Below are 7,381 nucleotides of genomic sequence, written 5' to 3' on the forward strand. Positions count from 1 at the left end.
ATTAATGAATTTGCTGGTGCAATTTTTAAAATTATTCGTACCATTCAATTTTTTGTGAAACTAAAATAATGTCACCTATGTAAAAATATATTCCGGAATTTTTTTAAAAGAATGTCCACGAAAATAGATATTTCTTTGCGTAATTTTAGGAAATATATGTACAATTGAAAATGTTGTTTATGACATGCAAAGTATTCCTGTATTTAAAAATATGTTCCATTATATCTATAAAAATAATTCATGAAATATAAAAAATTGTTTGTGCTGTTTCTTAAACAATTCAAATATATAAAATATTTTTTGCCATGTAGAAAAAAATGGTCTACATATAGCAACTGTTTTCATGTTTCTAGACAATGTTCATGAAATTGTGAAAAGTATTCAAGCATGTGTTAAAAAATGTTCACTACATATTGGAAAAATGGTCAATGTGCAGTTCCCAAATGTTCAACGTGTATTCAGATAAAAATTCAACATTTATTTGAAAAGTACTTAATATGTATGTGAAAAATGTTCAACCTGTGTATGAATTTTTTTTGAAGTATATTTAAAACACTAGACATGTATTTGAAAATAAAAAACAGATAAAAAAGGAAAATAATTTTTTTTCCTCGAATAAGCACAAGCATGCGTATCATTCATTAAAAAAGGAAAATAAAAATCAAAAGGGGAAATCACATCAAAGCTTGTGCATCTGATGTGTACCTATCGATAGAACATTCCAAAACCTCTCCTAGAAAGCTTTCGAACACCGAATTTTATTTGGCCGGCCAACTACTGGTGGCACCAGAGCCGAGAGGAGCGTACGTCTACAATAAGCAAGACATAGCTATCGTGGCAAGCTAGACACTCATCTCGCGTCAAGCGCCCCTGTGTTGATCCCGACCCAGGTAGCACGTCCTAACACATATTGTTTTCCATGCGTTGTCTACAAGCTAGCTAGCACAATCCTTAGTATCGGTTTTCCTTCTTTTTCCTTTTTATTTGTTTACTTTTCATTATATTTTCTGAATATATATATGAAATAAATTACATACATTTTCGAAATTTTCATTGATATTCATGCATTAAATAAACGTTCAGGAAATATAGAATAATTGTTCACAACAGTTATGAAAAATGTTTATACCATCAACTTTTTTAACATTTAATAATTTTGACTCGTCTTAAAATATTTTCGTGACATTATAAAAAATTATGAGACGCAAACATTTGTTTGCACAATTTATAAAAAGTTGAACCATTAAATAAAATTTTCATGACATTTAAAACAGTTCACACATTATAGAAAATATACACTATATTTAAGAAAAAATGTTCTAAATTTTGTTCTCCCAATTTTTAGAAATATTTAGGCCCTTAAAATAAGTTCATTAGCACGAAAAAAATATTTGCATGTTCAACCAGAAATGATCATCACATTTCTTAAAAATGTTAAATATGTGCTTTAAAATATATTTTGTGTATTAAAAATGTTCATAGTGTATTTACAATCATTCAACATGAATTTGGATGAATGGTAATTGTGTATTTGAAAAATGTTGATCCTGTATCTAATTTGTTCCATCCTACGTATGGAAAATATTCATTGTGTATTAAAAAATAGTTGACACGTATTCGAGAAATGTAAAGGAAAACAAAGAGAAAGGGAAAATGACAATGAAAGACAAAAGATTAGAATGAAACTGATAAGCAAGTAAATAAAAATATGGGGGAAAAAAAGGAGGAATCCCCGATCAAAAACCTTCTAAAAACCAAGTGAAAGGTTCCAAAACCGTTAAAGCCAGTGCAGCATATGCTTGTTCGGCCACGGTCCACTAAGTAATCACCAAAGGTGGGTACTCATTCGAGCTTGGTGTATTTCTTTTGCCTCAAAATAAATAACTAGACATTTCAAGCGCCGACTGGCGCTATCACACTCACACGCATGCTCAGTGAGCCATATCCCAATAACGATCTACTTCGCTCGCTTGCTTACACGCCAACTAAAAACCAACAAGTAATGGTTTCCTAAAAAACAATTTTTGGTTTTTCAAAATATTAGAATCATACATTTGACAAATTCTCCCAGATTAAAAATGTCATCAAATCTAAAAAATGTTTGCGATATAAAAAGGTGAATTTGGAGAAACGTTAGCGTCTTTTGCAAATTTCATGAATTTTCACAAAAAGAGCCCGAATTTTAGAAATAATCTTGATTTTCAAAAAAATCAAGAATTCTTAAAATGATCTTTGAAAAAAAGTAAACCAAGAAGGATAGTTAAAAAAACCAGGAAACGCACCCCCAAGATGGGTCGGCCAGTTAGGAACGAAGAACGCCCAGAGCGGGAGGTGCGGGCCTTGTACACTATTTAGTGCAAATGTTATATCTCACTTATATAGAGTATAGCATCTGTCTCACGAGTAGGACGTTTCGGTGCCCAGACTCATCTGCACCTGGTTAGAAAAAATTCGTTAAAAAACAAAAAAAATTAATAAATTCCAAATTTTTTTTTGTGCGGCAGACAATTTGATGCGTGAGGCCCGCTCCAAATTTTAAGTCGTTTGAACACCTGAGCAACTTTCAGCAAAAAAGACAAATTGATCAAAAACAATACATGAACAGTAAACATTTTTACAGACCCCAATTTGTCTTTTTTGCTGCGATCTCCTCATATGTTCAAATGATTTGAAAATTGGAGAAAACCTCACGCATCAAATTATCTACCACGCACAAAAAATTGGGATTTTTTTAAAGTTTTCTAGTATTTCTTTTGATTTTTTTCGTCGGCATGGGTGCAGATGAGTTCGGGTGCAGAGATGGATTTTCCCTGTCTCACCCGCAAAGCCCCACGGCGACGACGCGTATGGTACGGCCGAGTAATGTGTGCGTTTGTTCGTTCGGATCCTAATACCCTGAAGGCATGTCGTGAAGGCATTGCTTTGACCTTTGGACTTGAATCTCAGGAGATTGGACATTGCGATGGACTGTCAAAACGTGGTTAAGGACATTGTAGGTGGATGTATCTGGTGCACAGAGGCAATTGATGCTATTGGTGTAACTTCGCCTATGAAAAAAGAGGCTCAAACTATGAAACCCACAATCTAACTAGTTTAGTTCTTCGCTAGATTAGGATAGACACATATGGCTCAGTCTACCTCATGACTCCTTATATCCTGTTGATTATTATCAATAAGTGTTGCGGACTGTTCTAAAAAAAGTTCTTGTTGCGTTCGTTACCGTCTTTTGTTTGTTTTATCCTCGATTTCTTCGGGTTTTTGCTTTTCCTTATACTTTGCTTGTCTTTGTTTTTTCATCGGTTCTGTTTTTTCTTTCTTTATTATACTTTAGTTTCTTCTTTCTTTCTTGGTTTTCTCCGTGTTTCTTTTGTTTCTTTGCTGGTTTTTGCTTTCTAACACATGCCTACCTTTTCTCAGAACACAATGTACATTTTCAGTGCACACGTGAAACATTTTTTTAAAACATATTGTATATTTTATAAAAACATGATGCACATTTTATTTAAAATACATGTTTTGAACACTTTTTAAAATACATGATAACATTTTACAATGTATTAAATTTTGTAAATGCCATGGATATTTAAACGAAACATGAAAATATTTTTGAAATATCCTGTAGATTTTAAAATTGCGAAGAAACATTTTTTTAATCGACATGAACATAGTTTTACATCTGTATAAACATTTTTTTGAAACAAGTGAATATTTATTTTAAATTTTATACAGACATTTTTAATATTATGATTTTTTATTATGGAATCACTTTTTTGGTATACACTTTTTTAAAATTCACATACATATTTTTTGAAATGTGAGAACATTTTTTCATTGCCAAGAACATTTTGTTAAATCATGTCAATTTTTTAATACTATGTTACTTTTTAAAATTTCGTTATTTTGTATAAAAATAAGTAAACGTCTGTTTTTCAATATATTCATTTGAAATAAAAGAAAGAGAGAAAGGGAAAAAAACAAGCTAGCCTGACACCGTGATGTCATCATGATATCAGTGTGGCCAATACGGGTCCCTGCTGGGTGGGCTCATCACCGGTTGCTATAGCCAGCAGTCGAACGCGGAAGGCTGACTTCTGCCTCGCTATAAGCAAGGCATAGTCCAGCCCACTATTTAGCAGCTTGTGCTGACGATTTTCCTTCATCCTGCCAGGACCTATAGGGAGTGAACATTGCCTATTTTAATGTGTAGATCGGGATAGCGAACATGTGCATTTTCTCTTGGTTCTTTCTATGGTTTTCAATTTAATTTTATTGGCAGTTCTTTATTAGAATTTGTGAACATTTTTTAGAAAATAGGAACATTTCCATGCAATTGTGAATAATTGTAAGTTTTTGTTAACATTTTATACATTCCGGAACATCTTTATATATTCATGACCATTTTCTAACCCTTGAATTTTAATATTCTTGAATTTTCTAGATTGTGGACCATTTTGCAATTCAAGAATGCATTTTTGACATTCAGAGGACACATTTAATTTCTGAATGGTTTTTGAAATTTGTGAAGTTTTTATTTAAAAAATTGGGATGTACATTCTTTCAGTGTTTGGAATTTGCCCCTCCGCTTGTCAACTACCTGGCATCTTTGTCGTGTATGTTGGATAGATTAGTAATTTTTTTGATTAATATCATTCATAAATAAATAATTAAGATGATAATAACTGCTGAAATATAGATGGTCTTTGGGGGCATGAAACAAATTCAAAAATAATAATCACTAAGGGGCCTCACAAGTGGACAGAATTTGAGACCCCTTTATAAGTGTTTCTTTTTCACATGTTGTAGGAACTTGAGAAAAGGAAGTGGTTTCCGCGCACTATTCCTCCGCCCACCACGCCACGCCTGCTCCGCGCGTGTTGTATTCATGATCGAGCCAAGGCCAAACCTATGTCATGCGTACACTTAACTACCTCCTCGCGCACTGCCCACTGTCGAGAGCAGGCCTTCGAAACCCCACCTTTTGCGATCGTACACTCGGTGAAGGCCAATTAGGTTTTTGAGAGCGATTGCTCCCTCTTTTTCGTTTTCGAGCACTACTTCGTCACTTTCTCGTGTCCTTTGACATCACCATTTCGAGCGGAGCCGAGAAGAAGGCTGCCAGCGAGGCTGCCGCCGCCGTCGCGGCTATGACTTGACTGATTGGAGAGTTTAATCCGCTTATCGCTCTACTGTTTATTCCCGTGTTCAATGCCGTGTTCATGATTTATTTTAGTGTTATATTAACAAAAAATGTTAATTAATCTGATAATAACAATATTAATCTCATACCGATATCTAAACATGTGAGCTCATACTAGACATAGAAGTGGAGCATCCATGAAAACGACAAGCATGCCTAGCACATGATTAACATATCACACCCGTCAGTTGGCCAGCACAAAGCCATGGCGGCAAAAACTTCTGCTGTGTCATGAACTATTGTGATGTCCAGGAGGTCGAGGACGTAGTCGAAGTAGAGGAACAACAGCGAGCAATTGCACCTGAGACGCTCCCCGGAAACCTAATCGCCCTTCTCCTAGTGCAGGATCTCAAATGACAGGGTTTTGGAGGACTACTCTCTCGTACAGTCGTGCACGTAGTCAACGGAATGGAATCGCCGGAAGTAGTGGCGGCAAGAGAAACGACGATGGGTTCTGCATGAGGAGGCAAAACAGATGCGATCTGATCTAGGTGACGACGTCTCGGTTTTGTGGCGCGTTCGTTAATAACTCGTAATTAATTGTCACTTAAATATTCATTCCTGACAGGCAAAATAAAAGTGCAGGCATGGCACATGTTTGAGCTGTCGCCTCGTCAATCAAACACTGCGAGCGAGGCGAGGCGGGCGGCGGAGGAGTAGTGTGTGTATATCACCCCTAAACTCAAGCTCCCATAGAATTGAAAATAGAAATGGAATCTCTTATAAGAAGGTCTCAGCTATTCTCCACTAACATAATGGGACTAAACTTCCGACCATGCTACGAAACCCCACATGAGCCTTTGAGATTTTTTAGAAATTATGTCATCTATGCACCCAAGACCCATCTATAATTCAACATGCTGCAATGTGTAGTTTCTGTACATTCTCCTTGGATTCCTGTGTATACCATTGACCCTTGGGAGGGACAAAGGCAGGAGAAAATCGACCAGACATGCATCCATGTGTATGCAGGTTTTGCAGATGTAGATCTGAAATTCTCATGGAAATTCCTGACAGCTGGCAAGAATTTCGCGTAGGGTTGACTGATCTGGTTCATAATTATCTCACATCCCACTTGCCCAAGTTCAGATCCGCATACGCTTCGACTAACCGAATTGATCAACTAGCCGTTTTATTATGCGGCTGGAGCAAGCAGCTAAAACATGCACCATGCATGACAGCAAGTTACTGATTGCCATCACATGCATGTTACGTGCATTCACCGCCTGAAAGAACGGTGGATCGGAGCAGAAGCAAACATGCATGCCAAACAAGTCGCCGATCACATGCCAACATGGAACCTAATTAAGAGCTTGATTAGATCAGGAAGGATAATATCTTAGATAGCAATTGTACTGCCACATGTACACACGATACATCTCAAGGTTGTTCGTTGTTGAGTAGTTCATTTTTTTAAACGGTCACGGGAGGGAAGAACTTCTTCACCTGAATATATTATCACTCTAATGTAGTACTATATTCCATTGTGGGATTGCTAAAACTCAGTCGATTGGGACTTAACGAAGTCTCAGTCGATGCGATCTTACGTGGAGATCCATGTAAAAAAATTCTTCTTCTTTTATATATGTTCTATTACTTAACCGAGACTTAGTTAAGTCGTAGTTGACCGAGATCTAGCCACACCTTTTACATTATGAGAGGGACTTAAATCTAGATGAAAGATAAAGCTGCCAAGACTTGGCCGTCCTTTGACGTAATGTTTTTGACCTAAAGATCAGAGAAACATCTAGCACAATGTTTCTAACAGTCATCCTGCAAGGTGATTTTCGTCATGGAAGACTAGAACATTATGAGAGTCCCATATTTTTCAAAGAATGATGAGTGATACAAGAAGGCCAAATGTTGGGGTCGAGGCTGTCGGGAGCTGCAGCCTCCGAAATAAGGTCTAAAGATCGATGGAGGCGGCACGAATCCTATGTCGATCCACATTTAAGACGCGGCCGGGCAGAGAAGAGCGATGTGTGCAACGTCTTCACAAGGAGCATCGCAGTTGGGGCATGAAAGGCGAGTAGATGATTAGCAAGTGTACATGATGCACAGCAGCACATTCTGTTGAAGCAACTAAGCCACGACCATCGGTACGAGAGGGACTCGCTGTAGAGAGAGGTGATTTTTTCTTCAATTGCGTATGGTATTACATGTATATATGCATATATACATGTG

The sequence above is a fragment of the Triticum dicoccoides genome, chromosome 3A, assembly GCF_002162155.2.
Source record: "Triticum dicoccoides isolate Atlit2015 ecotype Zavitan chromosome 3A, WEW_v2.0, whole genome shotgun sequence".
In the NCBI taxonomy this organism is placed as follows: Eukaryota; Viridiplantae; Streptophyta; class Magnoliopsida; order Poales; family Poaceae; genus Triticum; species Triticum dicoccoides.